Genomic DNA, 22,543 nt, shown 5'->3' with positions numbered 1-22,543 from the left:
TTGGTCTCTTGGATTGCCTGCTTTGGGGAAGGCCAGCAGTCATAGGAAGACTCTTTTTTTTTTTTAATTTTTTAACTTTAAGTGCCTTTTATTCAGTTATATGAAGACTCTTAAGCAGTTCTGTGGATAGGCCCACAAGAGGAGAAACCGAGACCTCCACCAACATCCAGCACCAACTTGCCAGCCATGTGAGTAAGCCATTGGAAGTGGATCGCCCAGCTCCATTCAAGCCCTCAGGTGACTGCAGCCCCAGCTAACATCTACTGAACCGTATAAGAAACCCCTAGCCAGAGATTTCCAGCCAAGTGGCTCCCACATTCCTGACCTGTAAAAACTATGAGAGATAATAAATGTTTATTATTGTTTTAAGCCACTAAGTTTTGGAATAATTTGTTATGCAGCAATAAATAAAACACTATACTATACATTTCATAAATGTCTATATGAAACTCTGCCTAAATGAATCAGAAAAGTCTTCAGAAAAAGGGACATGAGTTGAGTCTTCAAGCATGAGTAGGAGCTTGCAGGTGGATGTAAGGTAAAGGGGAGTCATTTAAGGCCGAAGGAACAGCCTGGCCACAAGGCCAGATGTAAGAGGGCATGACTTGTTTGAAAAACAGTAATCAGTTCAGCATGACTGGGGTGCAGTATGTTTAAAGAATGAGATAGAGAGAGATTAGAAGAGTAGATAGGAACCAGTTCACAAAGAACCTTATATGCTAGGCCCAGGTGTCTGTCTTTTTATCCTGAAGGCAATGAAGAGCCATTGAAGAATTTTTTAGCAGGTAACTGACATGATCACTTTTAAATTTACAATTCTAAATTGTACATTCTAGAGTGATGGTCAAATGGAAGGTGGATTGGAGGCAGAAAGGCCACTTAAAAAGCTACTGCAAGTCCAGGCACTAAGTGATTAGTGCTTCAACTAAGGCCTTAGCATTGTGAACAGAGACGGGGGAATTGATTAGAGGGCTTGTAGGAGGTATAATTTTTAGAATGAGGGATGAAGGAAGATGTGGAATCTAGGAGGAGGAGCAAGTTTTGAGTCGGTGAGTTTGAGTGATCTGTGGTCCAGGTAAGTATGTACAGTGGGCCACTGAGAACACTGATCTGGCATGGAACCCAAAAGAAGGCAAGGTCAGGCTGAAGATGGACACTTAAGTTTTGAAGGCTTTTTCATGCCAGCATCCCTTAATAAAAATATAAATAAGCCCATGGGTGGAATAAAATCTCAATAAAATTCAGAGTTTTAAGTTTAGTTTTCACTGATAGCAAAGCTATTTAGAAACAAGATCTACAGTAAGAACCTGGGATAGGATTGAAGGAAGAGAGTTAGAACCAGGTACAGGTAGTAAGAGTTAACTCAAAGACCATTATTTTTTTTTTTTAAAGATTTTATTTATTTATTTGAGAGAGAGAGAATGAGAGAGAGCGAGTACATGAGAGGGGGGAGGGTCAGAGGGAGAAGCAGACTCCCCGCTGAGCAGGGAGCCCGATGCGGGACTCGATCCCGGGACTCCAGGACCATGACCTGAGCCGAAGGCAGTCGCTTAACCAACTGAGCCACCCAGGCGCCCTCAAAGACCATTATTTTTAAGTAAACTCTTCACCCAATGTGGGACTCAAACTCACAACCCCAAGATCAAGAGTTGCATGCTCTACTGGCTGAGCCAGGTGGGAGCCCCTTGAAGACCATTTTTTTGAATATCTTCCAGTTTTGCTGGGAATTCAACCATCAGCAGACCCAGGTGACCGATTAGATATAGAGATCGAAGGATAGGGCAAAGTCTAAAAAATTATGATTTGCCCTTCCAAATAAATTTCCTTTTTATTTAGATCTACTTGTTTCATCATTTCTAATATCTTTTGGTCTATGCCTCATCTGTATCACTGTTGTAAATGTGTTTTCAAATTTAATTATGTTTCTGTTTACTTTGCTTATTTACCAGTAAGTTCGTATCAGTTTCATGATTTTCTACTTCCTTTTTCCTCTTCCTGTTTTTTGTGAACAAAAGAAAATAAAATGTCTCTCTTTATTAAATATATAACAGGTGTGGCTTGATTTCCTTTATTCAGTATTTTTCATGCATGGTACAGGTCTTGATTTCATTGTCAATAGCCTTTTAATTCTCTGAAATTGTTTTTCAACTAATATAGTGATTTTCATCTTTAACACCTAATTATGGTCTTTTTTTTTTTTAAGATTTTATTTATTTATTTGACAGAGAGAGTTAGTGAGAGCAGGAACACAAGCAGGGGGAGTGGGAGAGGGAGACGCAGGCTTCCCGCCGAGCGGGGAGCCCGATGTGGGGCTCGATGTGGGGCTCGATGTGGGGCTCGATCCCAGGACCCTGGGATCATGACCTGAGCCGAAGGCAGACACTTAACGGCTGAGCCACCCAGGCGCCCCCTAATTATGGTCTTGAACCAAACACTCTAAGAGTTGGATTTCAACCAGTTCACCTGATTTGACCTGATCGATCTACTTATCCAAGAACCATGTATTTAGAAATATCATGTAGATAAATACAGTGTCCATATCCTTAGCATTTTAAGGATTATAGAAAAATAACTTACAGGTCAAATAGTCTTGTAATCAGGTTGGGAAGAAGAACTATTGTGAAAAATGTGATAAAATCCCAGACCTTGAACAGTACTTTTTTCTTTGGTTGTTTCAAAAATATTTCTGCCTTGGTAAAAAAATTAGTATCAGTGGAATTCATGTCATCTTATTGGTGGAAATAACTGTGGTTTTAAAAAAATAACCACTTAATTTTTGCTAGCAAGGAAGCCCAGGGAAAGTAATGCTAAAAATGAGTAAATGGAGCTGAGTGTTTTTACCAAAGTGCTTAGCAGTTAGCATGAAGAGACACCGCTTAATGTACCTAGCTTTTCTTTTCTTTTTTTTTTTTTTTAAGATTTTATTTATTTATTTGACAGAGAGAGACACAGCGAGAGAGGGAACACAAGCAGGGGGAGTGGGAGAGGGAGAAGCAGGCTTCCCTCAGAGCAGGGAGCCGGATGCGGGGCTCGATCCCAGGACCCTGGGATCATGACCTGAGCCGAAGGCAGACGCTTAACGACTGAGCCACCCAGGCACCCCTGTACCTAACTTTTCAACATTTAATTGATAAAAATGGAGGCTTAATAAAAATTTTTCAAGGAACAAAATGTCTAATTAATATTTTAAATTTAGCTTTAGATAAAACTGTTTTACAGCATAATTAAAGGTAAAATTGCAGAATCTTAATAGATTTTTCCTAAAATGAAAATGTTTTTACTGATTACATAACTGAGACATGCTCATTTAAAAAAATTCAGTTAATCCAGAAAAGCAGGAAATAAGTTAAATTACAAAAACCTCACAAGCCACAGATAAGCATTATTAACATTTTGTGAACTTGCTTCCAACCGTCTCTTCATGTATTTGTGTATGCTTATGTGTACACATGGTTTGACTTGCATAGAATCATACTCTACATTCTGTTCTGTAAACTGATCCTTTCATTCTGTAACACATTGTGGACACCTTTCCACATCTATAAATATAGATCTGTTCCAGCTCTCTAAACAGATACATAGTATTATACTCTATATAAATACCATAATTTAATCAACTATTCGCACATTGTTGAACATTTAGTTTGTTCCCAAGGTTTTCCTTTAGTTAGCAATGCCATAATGAACATCCCTATTATACTTCATTATTTCCTTCCTTCCTTCCTTCCTTCAAATAAAACATGGCTCAGAGTCCCCACTCATCAAGGTAGGCAAGATTTATTTCTGGTATTCTTTTCCCCATTGCAGTGAACTGTACAAGACCTCTGGGGTTTGATGGTCCTGGGACACTGAATTGGGGATATGCTATTAATTCTCTTCCATCTGGCCAGAGACAGCCCTCCCCAGAGGTCTTTTCCACTCCAGGTGGCAAAGCAGCGCAGCATTTAGGGTCTTAGTGCTTTGTAACCTGTTTCTAGGACATCCTGCAGTACTGTCCCAGCCTGAGTACTGTCCTTTGCTGGGTGTTCTGGGAGAGGGAAACACTTGGAAATCATAAAATCCCACAACCTCTTCCTATACTCAGTGCTTCTTGACATAAGAAGTCTATTTTCTTGAAGAGATGGGAAAACAGAGAACTTCCACTCAATCTTTTCAGATAAACCTGTAACAGACAACTAGACAGTTGATGTTGGAGGAGTTACTGAACCTCCTTAAACCTCAAACTCTTTATCTATAAGATAGCAACAAATAGCAACTCCATCCCACCAATTGTAGAGGCCAAAACACCTAGCTGTCTTTAGCCCCTCTCATTCTCTCACTGCCTCCTATATTCTGCCTCCTGAACCTTCTAAATAGATTCAGAATCTGACCACTCCTCCCCACCTCCCCTGCTTCTACCCGAGCCACACCTCTGTCATGTCTCACCTAGATCTTTGTGGTAGGCTCCTAACAGATCTCCCTGATTCTGCTCTTGTTCCCCTGTGATCAATTTTCAAGGCAATAGCCCCTAACTCCTTGAAAAAGGACAATGGTTTTAGATCTAACTTAGAGGAAAAGGCAAAATTCTTAGACTAACCTACAAAGCCCTCTTATAGGATTTAGCCCCACCTCTCCTCAACTCCAACTATCTTCTTCTTCAGTCACTCTCTCCTTGGCAAATCATGTCAAGCAAACCTTTTGCATTTGCTTTTTTCTCTGTTTCCAGTTATCCTCAAGGGTAGCAGTTGTCTTTATTCAGGCATTTGCTCAAACCATTCCCTTTACCAGTATCCCCATGCCCTACTTCATTTTTTTTTTTTTACACAGCACTTACCACTGACATACTGTATGTTTATTATTTGTCTCTTAAACTGCAATGTAAACCTGCTGAAGGAAGGAATTTGTCTATCTAGTTTTTGTTTTTTTTTTTAATAAAGATTTTATTTATTATTTGACAGAGAGAGAATGAGAGAGAGAGAGCACATGAGAGGGGGGAGGGTCAGAGGGAGAAACAGACTCCCTGCCGAGCAGGGAGCCCGATGCGGGACTCGATCCAGGGATTCCAGGATCATGACCTGAGCCGAAGGCAGTCACTTAACCAACTGAGCCACCCAGGCGCCCTTGTCTATCTAGTTTTTAAAGTGCCTAGAGTAGTGTCTGGCACACCTTAGGGGCTCAATAAATATTTGCTAAATAAATGAATGGACAATCATAATAATCATTACCTTTCAGAGTCATAGTAGGAATTCATTCTGATAATGCAGTACCTACCAAACAGTAAAGGCTAAGTAAATAGATTGTTGATACATCATCATCATCATCATCATCATCATCATTATGTTTAAACTTGGCTTTGAAGGACAGATTAGAAAAAAGGCATTCCAGGAAAGAACTGACTAGATAAGAGGCCTGTAAATAGGAAATACTCCAGCGGTAGGTGTAACCTGCACTAAAAGTGCATGAGAAAACTGGATATTGGTGAGAGATAGGACTGGAAATGCAGGGTTGGGGCAGAATGCAGAGGAAATTGAACTCAAAGCTCAGAAGCCTAGGTTTGTCCCTAACAGTGGGAAACCATCCAAGATTTTCAGCAAAGAATGATATAAGATATTGGTTTATGAAACCTGTGATGATAATCAGTTATCCTGTGTTGCAAAGCTGCATTTTCTAGCTTGTGTGAGGTGGGTTTACTAATCAGAGAGAACAATGAGTTTCTTTAAGAAATTCGGCTGAAGTTTTGGGAGGTATAGGCCAATAAGACCTGGCCTGCGACCCTATCTAAGAACACCCTCTTTTCATGCACACATAAAATATGCTCCATGTGGGGAAAAAAGCCTTGGTGATTCACTCTTAGCCAGTCTGAGTTGCCAGCTACCTCCTCTTTCGTGATTCTGATTTGCTTAACCTTTGGATTAAGTTTTCTTCAGACCTTGGCTGTGTTTCATGTCTTACTTTTCCACTTCACATGCAATTTCTGACCATGTCTCTCTCCATTACATAACCTCACTTTCAGTTAAAATCTTGCCAAAGGGCCATCCTGGGACCATTAGTACTGGCCTCACCTGGGAGCTTGTTAGAAGTACAGAATCCTCAGGACCCACCCAGCCCCACTGAATTAGAATCCACATTTTAACAAGATCCCTGGTGATCTGTGTGCACATTAGAGTTTAAGAAGCACTACCCTTAAGCATTCCTTAACCAATGCCTGCACCAGCATATCTCAGAAGCCCCTCATCACCTTAAATAAACATACAGGGTGTCTGTTTTCTAAACAAACTTTCTGGATGAGTCTCCCTAACCACTCTCTCCAACTAGAGAGCTTCCCACACTTGACTTTCTGTATAGAAAATCTGAAGCATTGACTGCTTGAATGTGCAGTGTTTCTCAAGGTACAATTCTCAGATCACCTACATTTCAATAACCTGGAGGGTTTGTTAAAAATGCAGATTCCTGCCCCCCATCTTAATTCTGTTAAATCTGACTCTTTAGGGGAAGTGTAAATCACTTTTTCTACTAACATCTGATATATAATAACCATCAAAGAACAATCAGAGAACACTCAGTGGCAGGAACGAATGCAGTTTCTGACTTGACTAGCTCGCCTTCTCCATTCTGAATTCTCTTTCTAGCTCTGATCCCACTCTCTCGTCCAATCCTGCGGTGGGTTATTTGAAGTGCAGTAACGACCCTATTGTTCGTGCTATTCTGTAAGAGGTCTCACACAAATGCTATTCTGGTACCTCTTTTTTGAAAGTACACAAATAGCATTCCAGAATTTCATTTTTTATTGGTTATCAGTCACTAATAGACAAATGAAATGTAGATGTTCCTATCAAATAATATTTATTTCTCTGCTCCTTATTATTTTCTTAGGTAATAAAAGAGAATGCTTTTCTTGTGTCTGATGCTTTAAGTCACTGTGTTCCTCTTCACCAATATCTTATATCAGGCCAGCTAGTTTCATCGTCAATCCTGTTGGAAGAGTGCCTGGGAAAAGCAAGGGAGGAATGGCAGGTATATTACTCACCAGTTAGTGATATTATATACCTGAACACTATACCATTCTCCAGGGCCTGGGAACTAAGGGGCAGAGACAAGTGCTGAAATAGGTACCTGGTGCTTGCAGTTTGCTGGTCTACCTCCTTATCCCTACAGACCATATCAAGGCTCCTACCAGTGACATGAAGGTCAAATAGAGTAGGTGAAAGAATGGTAGCACTATGGTTGCATAACTATTATGAAATTAAATTACACAGTTTGAATCTTCATTAATAGATATTAAATGTTAAATTAATAAAAATGACACCTCTTGCAAATTAAATTTAAATGAAGTCTGAATCTTAATGAAGAGGGACCTGGAATGAGAAAGAGAGAATAATTTGTATTCCAAACTTTTGTATCCACCCCCAACAGTGTTTTTTTAGATTAAAAAAATCATTCTTTCAAAAAATTAGAAAATCAAAAACGAAAGTCTCTTTTCTCTCTCAAAAGGATTCAAGACTTTAAGGGTATTCTATAATGAGTCTATCTGTATGTAACCTTTTCTGAACCCTCAGCAAGATCTAATTTCATCCTTTTAGAGCCCCTATAGTGGTTCCTTTTCTTGTTTTCTTCTTTTTTTTTTTTCAGAGGAAAAAAGGTTTCACACAACACAGTTTCAAAAAAGTAAAAGGAACACACTAAATGCACAAACTGGTGGCAAGTTAGGTCCATAGCCTATTATGATAGGTCCTTCCAGCATAAATCAGGTTTCTTCTCCATCTGTTATCTCAAGGTCATTTACAGATGTGGTGATTTTTGAACAAGAGTCTCTCATAGGAGGGTGGGCAGGTTTCAATCATTGGTTTCTGGATCTGTTTGTGCCATGTAGGCATCCAACTTGTCATCCAGGTGTCCTTTTGTTTTCGACATGTATGCATCCAACTGGTTGTCCAGCTGACCCTTGGTCAGTACAGGGAGAGTGAGGGCACCTCTCCCTCATCCAGGGCCTCAGCCTCGACCTCCAAAGCCCCCTCTTCCCCGACCTATCATACCCCGACCTCTACCACTGATTTCGCCACAATCCATAGCTCCACTCCCTAGGCCCCCTCTCCCAGGACCTCCACGACCTCGAATACCACCTCTTCTTAAGCCCATTCGGGGAGCTACAGCTTTTCCCCCTTGGAGCAGGTTTTGTCTTCGGAGCAACATCTCGCCCCTAAGCAGGGTTCTGGTGGCACGTCCCCCACATAGTCCTCCTCGGGGTAAACCTCTCTGGATTATGGGCAGGACTCGTCCTCCCATTGCTCCCCTGGCCAGGGTCCCTATGGGTCGGCCTAACCATGCCTGGATGTTACTCTTACCCAGGCGCTGCTTTAAGCTCTGCTTAAGTTTTAATGCTGCCTGGACAGAGGGTCTATTCTCTATCTACTGGGCCAGTCTTCTGTTTCTGGCACTGGCTAGCTGCTGTTGTTGCTGCAACGAAGCCCGAATATTCACTGGCATCGGCTGTTTGTTCTTCAGCATATTAGTAAAGCGCTCATTTAGAGACATCTTGCTGGTGCTTTTTAGCTCAACTTTCAGCACTGACTGTGCAGCCATCTTCAAATCCTGAGAATCGAAGGAAACGGACACCATTGCACTTCCCGGGGCTGCCACCACGGTTGTGGCACGTGGGCCGGGCCAGGAGAACCTGAGTTGACTTGGTGGGTGGTTGGTTAGAGGTGTAAGCAGTAGGTTGCTAGGTTAGTTAGCTCGTTGTTGCCAGCCGGCTGTCTGGTCGGCCCGTCCACCTGCTTGCCCGGCCTGCCCTTTCCTGCCTTGCATCGGTCCTTTTCTTGTTTTCTAATTCTCTTATTCTTTTTTTTAAGATTTATTTATTTATTAGAGAGTGAGAGAAAGAGTTCAAGAGAGTGGGAGTGCATGCATATGTTGGGGGAAGGGCAGAGGGAGAGGATCTTCAAGCAGAATCCCTGCAGAGCAGGGCTCGATCTCACAACCCATGAGATCCGTTACCTGAGCAGAAACTGAGAGTTGTTTGCCCAACCAACTGAGCCACCCAGGTGCCCCTCTCTTATTCTTCCTTGACTTGTGGTCACATCTGGGTGTCTTCTTCTGAGTTGTACTTCTTTGGCTGGTTGTAAATCCCCTCAGGCAGAAACTGTGTATTCTCCTCTTTGTACATATCAACAAGTATTTATTGTTCTTTATGCTCAGCAAAGTAAGGCACACAAAAGCATAAATTACAAACAAAGAGGTTAGCCTGGAAGAAAAATATTACTTATGTAAAACTCTAGCAATTACTCTAAAAGAGTATATAAGCATATGACTACTAGAGATGTGAGTTTTGATCCCATACAGTTCTGTCCAGGGAGGTGCAAGACCACTGAAAAAGAGTATGGATGCTTCAACACTATGCACTTTAGCCTTAGGATCTACAGTAAAAATTCCAGTGGTCTAGAAAGAGCAGATGGCCTCAGCAGAGCTGCTTATATTCAAATGGAAAATGAGGGCAGTGAGTATCTCCAAGCTATCATGATGAGCCAAGGCCAAAGCTCTTGGTTCAATTTTCCTGAATTCCATAATTTCCAGGATTTATATATGTTCATGTGGGGAGGGGCACCTGAAGATTGGTCATTAATATTAGCCAGGCAGGTGAAGCCAGTGCCAAATTTAATTTGATTTAAAAAAATAAAAAGGGGTGAAATTTCTGCATGTTATGAAGCAGTTCATAAGGTTACATGAATTTTGGTGATCATAATTTTTTTGCCTCTCAGTGTCCCTTCTTCTGATAACCCTATCTTAATTTTCCTTTAGAAACTCTCCCTATTTCATTCTGAGTCCACTTGATTCAGACAGGGCTCTTCTCCCAGTTCTGGGAGTGGAGCATGTGACCCAGGTTTGACCAACTGTCACCCAGAATTCTATTTACCACAGTGTTGGTTCTGGCATGGGTATTACCAATTCAAGATAGAAAAGGTGAATTCCAAGAGTAGCTTGAAAATTTCAAGAAGAAATGCTATTTTTCCGTTGAACTTGAACCTGGGAAAATGTGAAGTTGGAGGTTTGAGGTGTGTTGGGAGAGGAGGAGGGAAATCACACAGATAAAGCTCAAGAATAAAGCCAACTCAATGGGAGGTAGAACCCAAAAATGGAGAACAACCAAATCTTGATGATATTGTTGGAACCTTTGGGTAGAGCTCCAATAAAGGAAGATATACCCTGAAATTTAAGTTACATGAATTACTAAATTTTTTTATTGTTTAATAAATCCACTTGAATTGGGTTTTCTGTCACTTCCAGACAAAAAAGTCCTAACTGATACATACATACATTCTAAGTTATGTGGTACCTACTCTAAATGTTTTGGTTGAGAGGGACTAAGGAGTGCCATTGGGGCAGGGCCAATCAGGGAAGCCTTTATGAATAAAAGGGAGCTTGAATAAGTCAGAAAGAGATAAGGAGAGAGAAAACAGAGAAAGTGCATGACTAAAGCCTTGGACTAGGAATGAGCCCATTGGGTCAGTGGAGCCCTTAGGAGAGGACAAGTGTCAGAGAGGATCCGAATGGGCAGTTAAGCCAGATAGGGTGGGGATAGGTTATGGGAGAGTTGTGAAACTGAGGTAAAGGAATTTAATGTAATGAGAGCAGGAAGGGATTGGTGATTAAGAAAGATTAGATCATGTGGGTGAACCTGATATTAGGAAGACTGACTTCCTAAATTGATGCATTAATATGAACTCAAGAGATACAATGGTAGGATCAGCAGTGAGAAAGAAGAGACAGAAGGGACAGAAATAAAAATCATTTAAGGGGAAAACTTACAAATTTTGGTGGATATGGATAATGAAGAAGATGCATGAGTTACATATAGCTGGTTTCACCCTCTGAAAGTTATAGACAGATACATACATATTTAGTAAATAGATTCTAAGTTAAAACGCAAAAAAGAAGTGGGGAACTGGGGAGAAAGAACCAAATTTCCCAACATTATTATCAGCTGAGGATTCCCTCCTTAAGTCTGTATTTCTGCAATGAACATAACATTTTGAAATTTTGATTTGATTCTCTCTGTATTAATTGCCACCATTCCAGTCCAAGTCATCATTATATCTCACCCGGATGGATGATTGAAATTGCTTCTTAAATGGTTTTTCCCCTCAATGTTGTCTCCTCCTCCTCTGACTTAGGGATCCCCAAGACTACCACCCCCCATGTTCAATAATTTGCTAGGAAGACTCACAGGACTCAGAATATAGTCCTACTCATGACTATCTATGATTTATTACAGCGAAAGAATTCAAAGCAAAGTTTGCCAAGGGAAAAGGCCATGGGACAAAGTCCAGGGGAAAACAGGCCAAGCTTCTAAGAGTCTTCTCCCACTGGAGTCACATAGGATGTGCTTCATTCCCCCGGCAATGGGTTATGACAACACATGTGAAATGTTGTCAATCAGGGAAGCTTGTTTAAAACTCAGTGACCCAGGGTGGCGCCTGGGTGGCTCAGTCGTTAAGCGTCTGACTTCGGCTCAAGTCATGATCCCAGGGTCCTGGGATGGAGCCCCGCATCGGGCTCCCTGCTCAGCGGGGGGCCTGCTTCTCCCTCTCCCACTCCCCCTGCTTGTGTTCTTGCTCTTGCTATCTCTCTCTGTGTCAAATAAACAAATAAAATCTTTAAAAAAACAAAAAACAAAACTCAGTGACCAGGGATTTTATTGAGGGCTAGTCACATAGGCATCCTCTGCCTAGCAGGTACAAATTCCAGAGTCCTCAAAGGAAAGCAGGTGTCCAGCAGAAGGCACATAGTTTATACAAACAATTTAAGCAAAATGAGCCATTCTTACCATTTGGGTGGTGGGAACCCTTCCAAAATCTGAGTTGCCAAACATGAGCCAAGGATCAATCTTGTAAGCCAGACTTTCAAAAGATAGCAGGCTGGCTATGCTCTTTTCTGCACATCTTCCAATCCATTTTCCAGTCAATAACCAGAAGGAATCATCTGAAAATATAAACCAAATTATGTATATTGTACTTAGACTACAGTTCAAACTCTAACATGATCCATAAGTCCCCTGCATGATTTGACACCTCCTTCTCCCACAAACTCATCTCTGGCCGCCTTCCTCATCATTACCTTCTGACTTCATAGGCCTCCTCTAAGTTTCTAAAACATCACTGCCCAACAGAGCATTCTACAATAACAGAAGTGTTCTTCTGCAATATCCAGTTGCCATTGGTGTCCACCAACTACATGTAGCTATTGAGCACTTAAAATATGGCTAGTGCAACTGAGGAAATGAATTTTAAATTATATTTAATTTTAGGGGGTGTCTGGGTGGCTCAGTCGGTTAAGTGTCTGCCTTCAGCTCAGGTCATGATCTCAGGACACTGGGATCAAGCCTTTTATCAGACTTCCTGCTCTCCTTCTACCCCTCCCCCCTTCTTGTACGCACACTCTCTCTCTCTCAAATAAATAAATAAATAAATAAAAGTCTTTTTTAAAAAAATAAATTTTATTTAATTTTAGTTATTTTAAATTTAAATGGCCACATGTGGCTAGTGGCCACCATATTGGGCAGTGCAGTTCTAGAACACACTGAGCTTTTCTTTAAAAAAAAAAAAAGATTTTATTGATTTATTTGACAGAGAGAGAGAGCACAAGCAGGCAGAGCTGCAGGGTGAGGGAGAAGGAAAAACAGACTCCCTGCTGAACAGAGAGCCCAATGTGGGGCTCAATCCCAGGACCCTGGGATCATGACCTGAGCTGAAGGCAGACACTTAAGTGACTGAGCCACCAAGGCACCCCTGAGCTTTTCCCATTTTAAGGCCTTTTATTGTATGTGAAATTACTTTGATGGCAATGGTAAACATCAATTATACTATCAGGCAGGGTATCCCAAAAATTATAGAACAGAAGCGCTCACAGATCAAATTAAAATGCTTGAGTCACACAGTTTATTTACTTAAAATACACAGTGCAAAGCAAGGGAAAAGAGATGGGTGGGGGATAAATTAACACACTATTAGGAAAGGGTGCAAGAGAAGTGAAGGATCATGCTACTTAAATCCTGGATTATGTAATGTTTGTATACCCTACATCTCTCTGTTGCATCAGCCTTCTCTGCTGACGGACCAGCGTTGAAGTTCAAGCACGGGAGCCTACAAACTGAAAGTGTCCTAGGCCAATGACCTACATTTGCCCTACCAGAAAGACATGGGGCCAAGTACACCTTGTCAATAGCTATAGCTTGCCAATTAACCTGCTAAACAGCTATATGGGTTTTATTTGAGCCATGGGTTTATGTGTTTTGGGCAGAAGTCACTAATGAGTGACTGGATTATGACCTCCTAAATATTAAGTACTCATGTATATTTAGTGTATCCTGGACATTAAATATCTCATATATATTTAATTTGTCACGAATATTTAGTGCTTAGGTGTCTCATGTATATTTAGTTCCTCTCAAATATTATTCAAGGTCCTTGATTCTTTCTATCTACATTTTTTTTTTAAAGATTTTATTTGAGAGAGAATGAGATAGAGAGAGAGAGCATGAGAGGGGGGAGGGTCAGAGGGAGAAGCAGATTCCCTGCTGAGCAAGGAGCCCGATGCGGGACTCGATCCCGGGACTCCAGGATCATGACCTGAGCCGAAGGCAGTCGCCCAACCAACTGAGCCACCCAGGCGCCCCCTTTCTATCTACATTTAACACACATGTGCTCTACTACCACTAACTACTTCTCTATATTTAACATATTTTATGAGTTTCATCGATCCTGTATTTTCTCTTTTCCTCTACACCATAACTCAATATTCTCCAACAGTACAACAAATGCACATTATACCTCTGTGTATGTTTCTTCTTTGTAGAGTGACTTTCCTCTGGCTCATCCCATAACAAGCTCCTATAGCCTTTAGGTCTCAGTGGAAATGTCAACTCCCTGAAAGGCCTTCTCTGATCATCCCTCTGTCAGAGACTGAATTGTGTCCCCCCCCTTCCCCAGCCCAATTCATAGTTGAAGCCCTAAACCTAATGTGACTGTATTTGGTAATAGGGTCTTTAGAGAGGTAATTATGGTTAAATGAGGTCATAACTGTGGGGTCCTAATCCAACAGGACTGGTCGGTATCCTTATAGGAAGAGGAAGAGACGCCAGATATTTCTTTCTCCTTGTATACACAGGAAAGGCCACTGGAAACACAGCTAAAAGGCAGCTGTCTGTAGGCCAGGAAGAGAGCTCTCACCAGATAGCAACCCTGATGGCATCTTAATCTTGGACTTCTGGCCTCGAGAACTGTGAGAAAATAAATTTCTGTTTTTAAGCTACCTAGTCTATGGTATTTTGTTCTGGCAGCCTCTGAACTGTTTTTACTCATAATACTTCTAACACCAAATGTGTAGCTTTTTTTTCCTCACACCAACCAATTCTCCAACTCTCCAGACACCAACTGTGTGTTCAACAATTCAATTTTGACACTATCTACCTAGAGTTAGCATCAGATTCCTGGAATTAAAGGGCTCAGTCCCATAAGACTGCCCTCTGTCTCCTCAGATGTCATTTGGAAGTCCTGGGTTGCCGCCTGTGTTTCTGACTAACTGGCTAAAAATCAGGGGTTCCTACAATTTGCTAGAACAGCTCTCAGAACTCAAGGAAACACTTTACTTACTCTTCCTCGTTTATTATAAAAGACACAACATAGGAACAGTCACATGGAAGAGACGCATAGGGCGAAGTATGGGGGAAAGGGTACAGATTCCATGCCTTCTCTGGGTGCACCACCCTTTCAGTATGTCCATGTGTTCACCAACCCAGAAGCTCTCCAAATCCCACCAGTTAGGGGTCTTTTTTTTAAAATTAATTAATTAATTAATTAATTAATTAATTTTTTATTCTTATGTTAATCCCCATACATTACATCATTAGTTTTAGATGAAGTGTTCCATGATTCATTGTTTGTGCATAACACTCAGTGCTCCATGCAGAATGTGCCCTCCTCAATACCCACCACCAGGCTAACCCATCCTCCCACCCCCCTCCCCCAGTTAGGGGTCTTTATGGAGGTTTCATTATGGAGGCATGGTTGATTAAATCACTGGCCACTGGTGATTAATTCAATACCCAGCTCCTCTTCTCTCTGGGAGCTTGGCTGAAAAGTTCCAACCCTCTAATCATGCCTTGGTCTTTCTGGCAACCAACCCCCATCCCGAAGCTATCTAGGGACCCCAGCCACCAGTAATCTCTTTAGCACACAGAAGACACTCTTATCACGCCAGAGATTCCAAGGGTTTTAGGAGCAGTGTGCCAGGAGCTAGGGACAAAGACCAAATACTTTCATTATATCACTCAGCGCTAGCAGACAAAGACACCATCAGATCCATCTAAAGCAAGTCTTCCCCCACTCCCGTTAATCTGCATCTTCCCATGATGTTTACTTCTTCACACTTAACATAATTTATCATTATTTTTTAAAAGATTTTATTTATTTGAGAGAGAGACATAGTGAGTGAGAGAGAGAGAGCACGAGCAGGGGGAAGTGGGAGAAGTAGGCTCCCTGCTGAGCAGGAGCCTGAGGTGGGGCTCGATCCCAGGAACCTGGGATCATGACCAAAGGCAGATGCTTAACCCACTGAGCCACCCAGGCACTCCAACTCATCATTATTTTAGTTGTTTGTTTACTTTCTTTTTACCTGTTTCCCCCGATAAACTATAAGCTTGCTGTGATTGCAATGATGTCTGCTTTGCTCATTTTTGTAAACTCAGCAAGTTGTCAATGAGTATTTATGAATGGAACTTCAAAGCATATACTGAAAATGAACGAATGGAACTCCAAAGAACCTACTAAAGCTTGACCCTCCCCCCAGAAAAATCCTACAAATTAGCAAATCTGGCTCTTAAAAAGTATTTTCAATGTACTTATGTGCCTAAAGCCCAAATTTCTTCTATTGTGGTTAAAATACATGTAACATAAAATTTACCCTTTTAACCACTTTTAAGCACTCAGGTCAGTGCCATTAAGTCCATTCACACTGTTGTGCAACGATTACCACTATCCATCTCTAGAACTTTTTCAGCATCCCAAAATGAAACTTTGTACCCGCTAAACAATAACGTCCCATTCCCTCCTCCTCCCAATCTCTCTCTTCCATCCCCATCAGTCTAGGCACCTCCTATTAAGTGAAATCATACAATCATTGCTTTTTGTGTCTAGCTTAATTTCACTTTGCATAGTATCTTCAAGGTTCATCTATGTTGTAACATGTGCCAGAATTTTATTCTTTTAAGGCTGAATAATATTTCATTGTATATATATACATTTTGTTTATCCCTTCACATATAGATGGACATTTGGGTTGCTTCCACAATGTGGCTATTGTGAATAATGCTGCTACAAACACTGAAGTACAAACATTCATTTGAGTTCCTGCTTTCGATTCTTTTGAATAGTATATACCCAGAAGTGGGATTGCTGGACTATGTATGGATTATGTATTATGGTAATTCTATTTATTTATTTATTTATTTTTTAAAGATTTTATTTATTTATTTGACGAGAGAGAGACAGCGAGAGCAGGAATACAAGCAGGGGGAGTGGGAGAGGGAGAAGCAGGCTTCCTGCCGAGCAGGCAGCCCGATGTGGGACTCGATCCCAGGACCCTGGGATCATGACCTGAGCCGAAGGCAGACACTTAACGACTGAGCCACCCAGACGCCCCAATTCTTTTCTTTTTTTTTTGAAGAATTTCTATACTGTTTTCTATAGTGGCTGTATCATTTTACATTCCCACTAGCAATGTACAAGGGTTCCAAAACTAACACTTGTTATTTTCTGGGTTTTGTTTGTTTTTGATAATAGCTATTCTTGTGAGTGTGAAGTGGTTTCTCACTGTGTTTTTTATTTGCATTCCCCTCATTAATAATGTTTTTGAGCAACTTTTCATGTGCTTATTGGCTATCTGTGTATCTTATTTGGAGAAATGTCTATTCAAGTCCTTTGCCCATTTTTGAATTGTGTTGTTTGTTTTGTTGTTGTTGTTCAAGTTGTAGGAGTTCTTTCCATATTCTTAGATGTTAAGCTCTGATCAGATAAATGATTTGCAAACATTTCCTCCCATTCTGTAGGTTGCTTTTTCACTCTGTAGATGGTGTCCTTTGATGCACAAAAGTTCTCGATTTTGATGAAGTTCAGTTTACTTTTTTTCTTTTGTTGCCTGCACTTCTGATGTCAATATCTGAGAAATCATTGCCAAATGCAATGTCATGAGGCCTTTTTCCTATATTTTCTCCTAAGAGCTTTATAGGTTTAGCTCCTATGTTTAAGTTTTTGATCCGCCTTGAGTTACAGTTTACTTTTGAACAACATGGGGGTTAGGGGTACCAGTTGAAAATCTACATGTAACTTCTGAGTCCCCCAAAACTTAACTACTAATAGCCTACTGTTGACTAGAAGCTTTACCAATAACATAAACAATTGATTAACAGATATTTTGTATGTTATATGTATTATATACTGAATTCTTACAATAAAGTAAGCTAGAGAAAAGCAAATGTTATTAAGAAAATCTTAAGGAAAATACATTTACAGTACTGTATTTATTTTAAAAATCCACACATACATGGACCCATGCAGTTCAAACCTGTGTTATTCAAGGGTCAACTGTATTTTTGTATATGGTGTAAAGTAAGGGTTCACCTTCATCCTTTTACACATGGGTGTCCAATTTTTCTAGCACCATTTGTTGAAAAGACCATCCTTTCCTTATGGAATGATCTTGGTGCCCTTGTTGAAAAATCATCTGGCCATATATGCAATGGTTTATTTCAAGGCTCTCTATTCTATTCCATTGGTCTATACATCTGTCCTTAAGCTAGTACCACACTGTTTTGATAACTGTAGCTCTATAGTAAGGTTTGTAATCAGGGAATGAGTCCTCTGACTTTGTTCTTTTCTGAAACAAAATTTGTAATCCACTTTCTCAAATTATTCATAGGGGGCTCCCACCTCAGTGACACTGCAAAAATACATACTTCATAGCAATTATTTCTTCCGAGAGCAGAAGAGATGCGCTGCCATCAGGCTGCTAGTGCCATAGGCCATAGCAATTATTTCTAACGAGAACTACTAGTCTTTGGAAATTCTTGGGTGTCTAGGAATTGCAGTCCAGTTTGGAATCATTGCGTTTCCTTTATTTTCCTTAGACACAACTCTTACAACAGAATTAGAGTTTGCAGTGTCCTAGTATTTCATGCAGGCTGGTACTGCCTGGCTGGGAAGTCAGCCAAGAAGACTTTCTGGATTAATTTTAACTTAGGTAACTCCTTTAGTATGGGTTATCAGACTCCGTTAGTTTGCCCAGAATACAGAAGACAAGAAACATGTTCAAAACAAGCTGTTTGGAATTTTTTTCCAGGCAAGAATGCTACACATTCGAGGTTAGTCTAACAAAAAACAAAAGTCAATGGGAGAAAAACCACAATAGAAATTGAAGGCAAACTCTGATAACTGAGGCAGAGCCTTACTATTTTGCCTCTGTAAATGGTAAAAAGAGAATCAAACTTATTTTAGTGTGGTCTTTGAGATTCTCCTCTTTAGGTTACACAGAAAAAGTTATAGTTGGAGAAACTTCTTAGTATTTTGCTGTTCTCCTAACAGAGGTAGTAGGGTGGGGTAGTAAGAAAGAATGTTGGACTGTGTCTAAGGAGGTCTGGCTTCTAGCGGGATTTTGCCATGGGAACTAAGTCACTGGCTCTTTGAGTTTCAGTTTCCTCAACCATGTGTTGAAAGAATTGTTGGATCTCTAAGAACTCCAGCGTCTGTAATAATATTACAGAATTTTTTTAAACTCCCCTAGATATTATTTATTATTCTCTAATTTTCAGAGAATGTTGTATAACTGTTATTAGCATTAATGTTTTGTCTGCTCTGTTAAATTGTAAGGCCCTAGAGGGGTGCCTGGATGGCTCAGTCACTTAAGCATCTGCCTTTGGCTCAGGTCATGATCCCAGGGTCCTGGAATCAAGCCCCGCATTGAGCTCCTGATCAGCAGGGAGTCTGCTTCTCCTTCTCTCTGTGCCCCTCCCCCTCCTTGTGCTCTCTCTCTCTCTCTCTCTCTCTCTCCCTTTCTCTCTCTCTCAGATGAATAAACAAAATCTTAAAAAAATAATTTATAGGTTATTTTATAATATAAAAACCTAGAAGCAATGCATTATGTTAGTATGCCATAATACTGCTTTTTTGGTAAATAAACCTACAGGGGAGATTTCATATGAGCACTTGATGTGGTTGGTAAAAGGCTAATATGATGATTCAGGATTATTTACCATGTGTAACTATATTAGTCAGGACTCTCATAGTTGCAAATGTCAGAAGATGTAGCTCATACTGGTTCAACCAAGAACGAAAATATATTTGACTCATGTATCTGAAAAGGTCAGACTTGGCTGAATTCAGGGCTGAATGATGTCATTAGGACTTAGTCTTACTCTTTGCATTTCTTATTTTTTCCTCTGTTGGCTCCATTCTGCGTCCAGCTCTTCATTTATAGTGATAAAGCAGCTAACAGCTCCAAGCTTACATTCTATCCTCTCAGCAATCCTGATGTTAGGACAGTGCCTCTTTCAGAACAGGTCAAACGACTTCCAACGTTAAGTTGCACTGTTTGATTGGGGTCATGCATGAGGATGGGCCTGTACTTATCATTGTTCTAGGTATATGGAATACACTGATTGGCTAGGACTGGGTTGGGTGTCCACACTGGAGTTCAGGGATAGCATTTACCTCCTCCTGAATCTCATGGCTGAGAATGATGGTAGGGTGGCTTCCTGTAGAAAAACTGGGGACTCTCAGGAAGAAGAAGGTACAATGGATGATGGACAAGTGGAAGCAGTGGTTATCCACAACAAAACTAACAAAAAACAAAGCCTTGTTCCACAAAACAAAACTATTTTTTGGTCTGTTTTTGTATAAAAGTAATTAACTGAGAAGTCAACTCTAAACACAAATATGTTTCTAACATCTGAGCTTCCTTTTTTCTTTTTTAAAATTTTTATTTATTTATTTTTAAAGATTTTATTTATTTATTTGACAGAGAGATAGAGAGCACAAGTAGGCAGAGCAGCAGGCAGAGGGAGAGGGAGAAGCGGGCTCTCCGCTGAGCAGGGAGCCCATTGCCGGGCTCGATTCCAGGACCCTGGGATCATGACCTGAGCCGAAGGCAGATACTTAACCGACTGAGCCACCCAGGCATCCCCATTTGAGCTTTCTGATGTAGCTTTGTACGTTGTAAAAGCTTTAATGTGAAAGTTGACTCATGTCAGTTATGAATTACATTTAGCTGCAAGTGACAGTTCTAACTACAGGGGCTTAAATGGATGAGGGTTAATTTTTTTTTTTTTTTAAGAGAGAGAATGCAAGTGGGAGTGAGGGAGGGGCAGACGGAGAGGGAGAGAGAGAATCCCAAGCAGACTCTGTGCTGAGCACAGAGCCCAATGCAGGGCTTGATCTCATGACCCTGAGATCATGACTTGAGCCAAAATCAAGAGTTGGATGCTTAACTGACTGAACCACCCAGGGCGCCCCAATAAGAGTTAATTTTTAAGAAGTCCAGAGACAGGTTGTTGCTGGCATTGGTTTGGTGCCTTATGGATGTGAGTCTCTTGATATTTTCTTCATTGTCCCAAAATGGCTGCTGGAATTTTGACCTTCGTGTCTAGGTTGGTAGTAGGAGAAAACAGAAGAGTACAAAAGGGCAAGAAATGCTTGGTGTGTTTATTTACTTTTTTCTGTGGTTTTTTTTTGTTTGTTTTTTAAAGATTTTATTTATTTACTTGACACAGAGAGAGAGAGAGAGCTAGAGAGGGAACACAAGCAGGGGGGGAGGGAGAAGCAGGCTCCTGGCTGAGCAGGGAGCCTGATGCGGGGCTTGATCCCAGGACTCTGGGGTCATGACCTGAGCCAAAGGCAAACACTTAACAACTGAGCCATCCAGGAGCCCCTTCTGTGTGCTTTTTAAAGAGTATAACCAGATGCCCCAATCAACACTTTTACATACATTTTGTCTATCACATGGTCACATATATCTTCTATGGAGGCTGAGAAAAACAGCATTTTAGTTGTGCTCAGTGCCACTTCAAATTAAACTAGGCTGCATTCCTAAGGAATAGGGAGATAAGGGATACTGGGTGGCTGTGTAAGTCAGCTTGGGCTGCTATAACAAAATATCATAGACTGGGTGGCTTAAACAGCAGATATTTACTTCTCACAGTTCTGGAGGCTAGGAAGTCCAAGATCAAGGTGCTGAATGATTTAGTTCCCTGGTGAGGGCTCTCTTCATGGCTTGCAGATGACCCCCTTCTTGTTGTGTTCTCACATAGCAGAGAGAGATCTCTGGTCTCTTCTTGTAAGGACACTATCCCATCACGAGGCCCCAACCTCACGACCTCATCTAAACCTAATTGTCTTCTAGCTCCAAATACCATTACATTGGTAGTTAGACCTTCAACATATGAATTTTGGGGAGACAGACATTTATATTCTACCCTTGGCCCCCCAAATTCATGTTCTTGCATTCAAAATCCATTCATTCAATCCTCATGGCCCCCAAAGTCTTAACTCATTCTAGCATCAATCCTGAAGTCTCAACTTCAAAGACGCATTAATACATCATCTAAATCAGATGTGGGTGAGATATGATTCATCCTGATGTAAAATTCCTCTCTGGCTATGAACCTACAAAACCAGGTAAGTTATGTGCTTCCAAAACACAATGGTGGGGCAGGCATAGGATAGACATTCCTATTCTAAAAGAGAGAAATTGGAAGGAAGAAAAGGGTGTCAGATCCCAAGTAATTCTAAAACCCCCAGGAAGGCAAATAACATTAAAATCTTGAGGCTTGGGCGCCTGGGTGGCTCAGTCGGTTAAGCGGCTGCCTTTGGCTCAGGTCATGATCCCGGGGTCCTGGGATCAAGCCCCGCATCGGGTTCCCCGCTTGGCGGGAGGCCTGCTTCTCCCTCTCCCACTCCCCCTGCTTGTGTTCTCTCTCTGTCAAATAAATAAATAAAATATTTAAAAAAAAATAAAATAAAATCTTGAGGCTTGAGGATAATCCTTTTTGGTGGATGCTCTGCTTTCAGACCTAATGAGGTGGTAGTCCTGCTTCTGCAGTTTTGCCAGGTGGGAGTCGCATGTCCTAAGCTCTGGGGGGCCCTGCCCCCAGGCTTCAGGTGGCTGCTATCTGGTGTAGTGAACTGAAACAGTAGCCACTACCACCCGACCCCCCCAACACACACACACTGAAACTGAGGAGGCAGCCCCAATGATCTCTGAATCCCCTTTGTAGTTATTCTCTTTGTCTTAAAGAATAGCACATGTTCGCACCTGCAGAGCTCTATGGTCCAGCCCTGTAGGAGCTAAGAAGTCTGATAGGCTTCCTTCACTTTGTGTTGGGGTGACTGATTAGGTCTGTGGTTCACATCCATACTAATCAAACTGTTGTTTGGTACATCACATGCTAGTGTTCTCTTCAGAACAATCTTTCTCTGTCTTTTTTTTTTCTTCCAGTATGAATAGGCTGAGAATTTTCCAAATC

At 41.1% G+C, this 22,543-nt stretch overlaps 1 protein-coding gene and 1 pseudogene across 1 annotated transcript in view; both read right to left on the bottom strand.

Moving 5' to 3' along the window:
• SLMAP (sarcolemma associated protein) overlaps positions 1 to 11,911 on the bottom strand; it is a 269,063-nt gene extending 257,152 nt beyond the window's left edge. The window contains exon 1 of the mRNA XM_081819490.1: positions 11,801 to 11,911. The gene's annotated coding sequence lies outside the window, so the exon portion shown is untranslated. The remainder of the gene's footprint in view (positions 1 to 11,800) is intronic.
• Positions 7,602 to 8,806, bottom strand: LOC102733978 (chromatin target of PRMT1 protein pseudogene; annotated as a pseudogene).
• Positions 11,912 to 22,543: the final 10,632 nt, after the last annotated feature.

The sequence above is a fragment of the Leptonychotes weddellii genome, chromosome 1, assembly GCF_054177405.1.
Source record: "Leptonychotes weddellii isolate Sample4059 chromosome 1, ASM5417740v2, whole genome shotgun sequence".
Taxonomy (NCBI): domain Eukaryota; kingdom Metazoa; phylum Chordata; class Mammalia; order Carnivora; family Phocidae; genus Leptonychotes; species Leptonychotes weddellii.
Note: the sequence above shows the minus strand (reverse complement) of the source record. Positions and strands in the feature narration are given on the sequence as shown.